The sequence below is a fragment of the Halichoerus grypus genome, chromosome 15 (assembly GCF_964656455.1).
Source record: "Halichoerus grypus chromosome 15, mHalGry1.hap1.1, whole genome shotgun sequence".
In the NCBI taxonomy this organism is placed as follows: Eukaryota; Metazoa; Chordata; class Mammalia; order Carnivora; family Phocidae; genus Halichoerus; species Halichoerus grypus.
In genome coordinates, this window is record NC_135726.1 from 35,601,545 (window position 1) to 35,610,290 (window position 8,746).

The window sequence follows — 8,746 nt, forward strand, 5'->3', positions numbered from 1 at the left end:
TAACAATTGTAAATATTTATGCACCCAACATGGGAGCACCCAAATATATAAAACAATTATAACAAACATAAAGGAACTGATTGGTGATAATACAATAATAGTAGGGGACTTTAACACCCCACTACATCAATGGACAGATCATCCAAACAGAAAACCAACAAGAAAACAATGGCTTTGAATGACACACTGGACCAGATGGACTTAACAGATATATGCAAAACATTTCATCCTAAAACAGCAGAATATACATTCTTTTCAAGTGCATATGGAACATTCTCCAGAATCGATCCCATATTAGGTCACAAATCAGGCCTCAACAAATATGAAAAGATTGAGATCATACCATGTATCTTTTCTGACCACAACACTATGAAACTTGAAGTCAGCCACAAGAAAAAATTTAGAAAGACCACAAATACATGGAGGTTAAACAACATGCTACTAAACAATGAGTGGGTCAACCAGGAAATCAAAGAAGAAATGAAAAAAACAAACAAACAGGGAAACAAATGAAAATGAAAACACAATGGTCCAAACCCCTGGGATGCAACAAAAGCAGTTCTAAGAGGGAAGTATATAGCAATATAGGCTTATGTTAAGAAGCAAGAAAACTCTCAAACAACTTAACCTTACACCTAAAGGATCTAGAAAAAGAACAACAAATGAAGCCTAAAGCCACATCATATATCATTAGGGAAATGCAAATTAAACCAATGAAATTCTACTATACATCTGTTAGAATAGCTAATTTCCATAACACTGATAACACCAAATGCTGGTGAGAATGTACAGCAACAGGAACTCTTATTCATTGCTGGTGGGACTGCAAAATGGTACAGTCACTTTGGAAAGCAATTTGGCAGTTTCTTTTTTTTTTTAAGAGATTTTATTTATTTATTTGAGAAAGAGGGAGAGAGGGAGAGAGAGCAAGCATACAAGTGGGGGGGGGGCAGAGGGAGAGGGAGAAGCAGATTCCTCACTGAGCAGGGAGCCTGATGTGGGGCTTGATCCCAGGACCCTAGGATCATGACCTGAGCCAAAGGCAGGTGCTTATCTAACTGAGCCACCCAGGCACCCCAGTTTGGCAGTTTCTTACAAAACTAAACACACGATCCATTAATTATGCCATTAACATTTATCCAAGTGACTTAAGAATTTATGTCCATACAAAAACCTGTATGTGGATGTCTATATCAGCTTAATTCATAATTGCCAAAACTTGGAAGCAGGTAAGATGTCCTTCAATGGGTGAATGGTGAATAAACTGTGGTTTATTCAGATGATGGAATATTCCATCCATCCAGATGATGGAATATTATCTAGCACTAAAAAGAAATGAGCTATCAAGCCCTGAAAAGACACAGAGAAAACTTTAACACAAACTTTAATGCATATTACTTAGTGAAAGAAGCCAATCTGAGAAATCTACACACTGTATGATTACAACTACATGACTTTCTGGAAAAGGCAAAACTAAGGAGACAGTAAAAACATCAGTGGGTGCTGAGGGTTAAGGGTGAGGAGGGAAGAATGGAACATGAATGATTTTTAGGGCAGTGAAACTATGCTGTGTGATACTATAATGGTGGATATAAATCATTACATATTATTCCAGTCCATAGAATGTACAATACCAGGAATGAACCATAATATAAGCTAGGAACTTTGGGTGACAATGATGTGTCAATGTGTGCTCACTGATTATAATAAATATATTATTCTGTTGCCAGATTTTGACAGTGGGGAAGGCTCTGTGTATGTGCGGGCAGAATATGTGTGGGAAATCTGTGTACCTTCTGCTTAATTTTTCTGTGAACCTAAAATTGCTCTATTTAAAAAAAAGAAATTGTACTCTCTAAATCCTGTAACTAAAAAATCAATGTTAGCTATAACAGAAAGTAACTCTTCCCTTCTTTCTTTCCATTCTTCTTACCTTCCCTTCTTCCTTCCATCCTTCAATCCTTCCTGCCTTCCTTCTGTCCTTTCTTCCTTTCTTTCTTCTTGAACAGTTCAGTCCAAAACCATTAGGTGAGTCCAAGCAAGCTAAGTCCGTGTGGGTTGTGGAACAGCCTGGTGAGAGGTTGCACAAATAAGGGTAGGAAGACATCCTTGCAGCATGAGGTAGAATGTCAGAGTATGCAAATGGGGGTGGGAGCAGTTGTGCTGAAGGCCCAGTGCAAGGTGTTGAAGTCTAAGAAGAATAAAGAATGTATCCATACGTGGGGTTGGGGCAATAATAGGAAGGTCCATGGGCTATTGGGTCTCAAGCGGGATGAAGAGGGCAACTATGGTAACGCAGTGTGGAGTGCTGCAGATCCAGCTGGGTAAAGAGGGCATCCATAAGGTGAGGTGGCAGGAGCCAGCAGAGGGTTCAGGTTTAAGAAGGGTAAGGAGAGCAACTGTGTGTGTTGGGGTGATAGCAGCAGCAGCTGGTATGGGGTGTTAAGACCCTGAGCAGGGTGAGAAACACACATGCAATGGGGATGGAGGTAGTATGAGTCAGGGCGAGATGTCAAAGCCCAAGTAGGGTGAGAAGGTCATATGGCCAGAGGAAAACACACCGTATGATCTCACATATATGTGGAATCTTAAACAAACAAACAAATAAACTTATAAAAACAAAGAATTAACTGGTGATTACCAATGGCGGGGGGGTACGGGAGGAGAGAAATGAGTGAAGGAGATCAAAAGGTACAAACTTGAAGTTGTAAGATAAGTAAGTTCTGGAGATGTAATATATAGCATGTTGACTACAGTTAACAACATTGTATCATATATTTGAAAGTTCTTAAGAAAGTAGATTTTAAAAGTTTTCATCACAAGAAAAAAATGTAAGTATGTGGGGTGATAGATACTAATTAAACTTATTGTGGTAATCATTTCACAATGTATACATATAGCAAATCATTATGTTGTACACCTTAAACTTATACAATGTTATATGTCAAGTACATTTTAATAAAACTGGAAAAAATCCACAAAAAATTTCCCCTCTTTCCTCCCCTGAGACCCTGGTAACTACTATTTGCTTTCTGTGTCTATAAATTTGGCTAATCTAGGTACCTCATACAAGTGGAATTACACAATATTTGTCCTTTTGTGTCTGTCTTATTTCACTAAGCCTGGTTTTTAAGATCCATCCTGCTGTAGCATATATCAAAATTTCATTCCTTTTTCATAAAAAGATTCAGCCATGCTGAATAATATTCTATTATCTATATATATCACATTTTGCTTAGCCACCCTTTCATGAATGTATATTTGGATTGTTTCCACCTTTTGACTATTGTGACAAATGGTGCTATGGAAATTGGTATAAAAATATCTGTTTGACAGTACAGAGGTTCCTCAAAAAGTCAAAAATAGAACTACCTTACAATCCAGCAATTGCACTACTAGGTATTTACCCAAAGGAAAAAAATATACAGATTCAAAGGGGTACATGCACCCCGATGTTCATAGCAGCATTATCAACAATACCAAACTATGGAAAAAGCCCAAATGTCTGTGGACCGATGAATGGATAAAGAAGATGTGGTATATATACACAATGGAATATTACTCAGCCATCAAAAAGAATAAACTCTTGGGGCGCCTGGGTGGCTCAGTCAGTTAAGCGGCTGCCTTAGGCTCGGGTCATGATCCTGGGGTCCTGGGATCGAGCCCCACGTCCAGCTCCCTGCTCGGCGGGGAGCCTGCTTCTCCCTCTCCCTCTGCCTGCCACTCTGCCTGCTTGTGCTCTCTCTCTCTGTCAAATAAATAAATAAAATCTTAAAAAAAAAAAAAGAATAAACTCTTGTCATTTACAAGGACATGCATAGAGCTAAAGTATATTATGCTAAGCAAAATAAGTCAGTCAGAGAAAGACAAACATCATATGAGTTCACTCATATGTGGAATTTAAGAAACAATAAGGATGAACATATGGGAAGGGGAAAAAAGAGAGAGAGGAGAAACAAACCATAAAGGACTCTTAAAGATAGAGAACAAACTGAGGGTTGATTGAAGGGGATGGGCTAGATGGGTGATGGAGGGCACTTGTCATGTTAGGCACTGGGAATTGTATGCAAGTGATGAATCACTGAATTCTACTCCTGAAACCAATACTGCAATGTATGTTAACTAACTAGAATTTGAATAAAAATTTGAAGAAAAAAAATAAAGTCACTTAGTATAAAAAGTTGGAAGAAAAAGAGTAAAAATCCCCATATAAAAAAAAAATCTGAGTCTGTTCTTCAAATTCTTTTGTGTCCATACCCAGATATGAAATTGTTGCATCAGATGGTAATGCTATGTTGAAGGTTTTAAGGAAGCTCTATACTGCTTTTCACAGCAGCTGCACCATTTTACATTCCCAGCTGCAATGCACAAGAGTTCCAATTTCTCCCATCCACACCAACACTTGCTGTTGTGTTTTTATCATGAAAGGGTGCTGATTTTTGTTAACATGCTTTTTCTGCCTCAATCAAAATGGTCATGTGGTTTCCCCCCTTCTTTCTATTAATCTGGTACATTCCATTTTCCCAGCTTTATTGAGATATAATTGACAACTCAAATTGTATATATTTACCATGTATAATGTGTTGATTTGATATACATATACTTTGTGAAATGATTACCACACTCAGATTAATTAACATATACATCATGTTACATAGTTATATTACCTTTTGTTTTAGAGGTGAGAATGCTTACTCTCTTAGCAAATTTCAAGTATACAAGACAGTATTATTAACTATACTCATCATGATGTATGTACATCAGATCCACAAAAGTTATTCATCCTACAACTGAAAGCTTGTACACTTTGACCAGCATCTTCCCACTTTCCCTATTCCCCAGCCCTGGTAACTGCCATTCTACTCTCTGTTTCTATGAGTTAGACCTTTCTATGGTTTTGTTTTGTTTTTTAGATTCCACATATAAGTGAGATCATACAGTATTTGTGTTTACCTGTCTGGCTTATTTCACCAAGCATTACGTTTTCTAGCCTCATGCATATCATCGCACATAGCAGGATTTCCTTTTTTCTCATGACTGAATAATATTCACATGAGGCTTACATAAAACATCTTATAGTTGTAACAGTGTATTCTAAGCTGATAACTTCGATTGCATACAAAAACTACCCTTTTACTCCCTCTATTTTGTTTTTGATGTCACATCTGTTTTTTATATTGTATATCTGTTGACAAACTATTGTAGCAATAGTTATTTAATGCTTTGTCTTTTAACCTTTGCATTAGAGTTAAGTGATTTATACAACACTACAGTATGAGTATTCTGTAATTTACTGTATTCTTACCTTTACCAATATGTTTTATTTTTTCATAGGTTTTCATGTCAGTAGTTAGCATCCTTTCATTTCAGCTTGAGGAACTCCTTTATGGCAGATCTAGTGATGATTAACTTCCTCAGACTTTTTTGTCAGGGAAATTCTTTATCTCTCCTTCACTTCTGAACGACAGCTTTCCTGAGTAAAGTATTTTGGTTTTTTTCTTGCAGCACTTTGATTTTTCATCTTACTCTGTCCTGGCCTGCAAGGTTTGTGCCGAGAATGACACCAATAGCCTTATGGAGTTTACCTTGTAAGTGAGATTTTTTTTTCTTTTAATATTTTCTCTTTGATTTGAGACTGTTTTATTATGTATTTGTAGAAGATATCTTTGGGTTGAATCTGTTTGGGGACTGATGAGCTTCATAAACTTGGCTGCCTATATCTCTTTCCAGATACGGGATGTTCTCAGGCGTTCTTTCTTTCTTTTTTTTTAAAAGATTTTTACTTATTTATTTGTCAGAGGGAGAGTGCACAAGCAGGCGGAGCGGCAGGCAGAGGGAGAAGCAGGCTCCCCACTGAGCAGGGAGCCGGATGCGGACCTCGATTCCAGGACCCTGGGATCATGACCTGAGCCCAAGGCAGCCACTTAATTGAGCCACCCAGGCGTCCCCTCAGTCATTATTCCTTTAAATAAGTTTTCTGCCCCTTTCTTGCTCTCTTTTCCTTCTGGTATTCCCAAAAATGCAGAAATTGTTTCAGTTGATGATATTTCATAATCCATGTAGTCTTTCTTCACTCTTTTTCATTCTTTTTGTTGTTTTTGATCTCTGAATACATAATTTTAAGTGATTTGTCTTTGAGTTGAGATTCTTTTTTTTATCAAGTCAGTTGTTGATGTTCGTTATTGCAATTTTCATTTCATTCATTGTGTTCTTCAGCTCCAGAATTTCTGTTTAGTTCTTTTTTTGTGATTTCTGTCTCTCTGTTAAACGTCCCATTTTGTTCACGTGTTGTTTTTCTGAATTTATTGAATTGTTTTTCTTTGTTTCTCTGTAGGTTACTGAGCTTCCTTAAAGCAACTATTTTGAATTTTGTCTTATTCAAATCATAGATCTCCATTTCTTTTGGATTAGTTACTGAAAAATTATTGTGTTCTTTTGGTGGTTTCATATTTCCTTGATTTTTCATGTTCCTTGAAGTGTTGGATTACTGTCTTGGCATTTGAAGAAATGGCAACGTCCTCTAGTCTTTACTGTTTGGCTTTGGGAGAGAAATAATTTCTGTCAGCCTGTCTAGGGATTCTGAGATTTCCTATGGGTATGCCTGCTCCACACTTCTTGTTCCCTTTATGTGTGTGTGAGTGTGTGTGTGTGTGATTCTTAAGATTATATGCCTTCTTTTTGCAAAGCTAGACCTACTGCTAACTGACAGCTTCAGCTTTACTTTCCCCAGGATAGTGGTAAATGTTCGTTTGTTTGCTTTTTCACAATCTTGCAGCATTGGGCCAGTTTTCCGTGTATGTCCATGAACCCTCTGCCAATGCTTGCACTTGCCACTCTCATGGGCACACACAGGGAACTGACCACAAGGTGTGTGTGGGGGGGGAGGGGCAGGTTATGTGGATGAGATGTAGAGAGCATTAGGGATGCCTGTGGGCTAGTTGGGGGAATCTGCAGGCAAGACCTCTAGAGTGGTTTGTGGTGGCCTTTGTAATGAAGTCCATAAAGCAGTTAAGTACGTTCCACGTCTCTGTGATGCATTCTAAGTCCTGCCTGCTATGCTCCTATTCTCTCCTCACCCTCAGGTGTGCAGCTTACCTCAGTATTCCAGATGGGGTAAGAAAAAGGTGGGCCTCTTTGGCAGTGTCTCACATAGCTGGGGAAGCTGGGCACTCACTCACACGCTCTCACTTTCTGCTGTGGGAGAAATTGCAGGCCAACATGCTCCTCTTGGTACTAAGCTGTGCCACCCTGTGGGAACGGAGACACAGATAACGTAAAACTATTCCTCTTACTTTCTTCAATGCAATGGATTTCTTCAAATCCAATCTCGGATTTTTTTTTTCTTTCTTCAAGGATGTGCTAGAACTTCTCCACTGGACTGTCGGACTCCCACAACGGATACTCTCATTCACCAGTGTTGTCAAAATCAGGGTTTTTTGAGGGGAAGATGTTAGAAAACTACTACTCCTATAGTTTATTACATTTTTGTATGTAGAACCATCCCTGCACTCTGGGAATAAATCTCACTTGGTCATGATGTATAAACTTTTTCTTTTTTTTTGGAAACATGTTATCATATTAGAACAGCATGGGTTTTTTTTTTTTTTTTTTTGATCTATAAATCTTTTAATACGTGCTGAATTTAGTTTGCTAGTATTTGGTGGGTGATATTTGGATCTTACTATTTTAATGGAAGGAAGGAATGCAACATATGGAAGAACAAAAATTTAACTTAGAAAAATTGGAGGAACAGAGATTTTACATGTTGTTATTTTCATATTTTAAAAACATCAATAAGACTTCACATTGCACTCCTGTGAAAAATATAATTAAATATTTTACAAATATGATAGAACAGTTCGAATTGTACTTTCCCTCAAAAGAAGATTGCTGAATAGGAAAATAATGATCTAGAACCCATTTCTTTTATTGAAAGATATTTAAAATTTTAATTATTACTGTATGGGATAAACTGTTGGACCTAGCCACTTATGAGGTTTGAATATGAATTTTGAAAATACATCATCAGTTCATTTTGGGTAAAGGTCAAGAATGAACCGTAAATTTACTGAAGTTGCTTTAAAATCTATTCTTCCATTTCCATTAACATACCTCCATGAGATAGTTTTCCTACCATGAGAACTTAGAACTAGTTTAGACATAAATTTTCCTGTTAAGTAGAGCTTTTATCAATCCAACCTACTTTAGATAAATGACCAAACAAGAAACAATATCATTTGTCACACTGAAAGCTTTAAATATTTATATTCAATGTATTCATTCAAAGTGTGCTTACAGGCATTTAATAAGAGAATAGAATTTCACTCATATCTTTGCTTTAGTTACAATTGTAGAACAAAAATTTAGTGTAATATCCATTCGCTGTAATAAATGCTAATTGGTAGTTTTTCTCTAAGCAAAGTGTACAATTTCTTAAATTACTTTCTCTCTGTTCTGATTGTTTATTGAAATGTAATTTTATGTCTGTTGAATTTCACATTTAAAAAATGAAATAGCGTTTTGTACAATTTTTTCCACTTTAATCTACGTGTAATTTATTTTTAATCTTAATTTAGTTAAGTATGAGTGACCGATGGATTAAAAGAAAACTGGTCCTTCATCGTGGACAGTAAGTAGCACTGGTCTAAATACCTAAAGTGTGCTCTTCGAGAGCAGACTGCATTTAATTCAAATTTGCCTGACAGTGGGCCTTAGACAATTATTAATTAAATAAATGAATGAATTT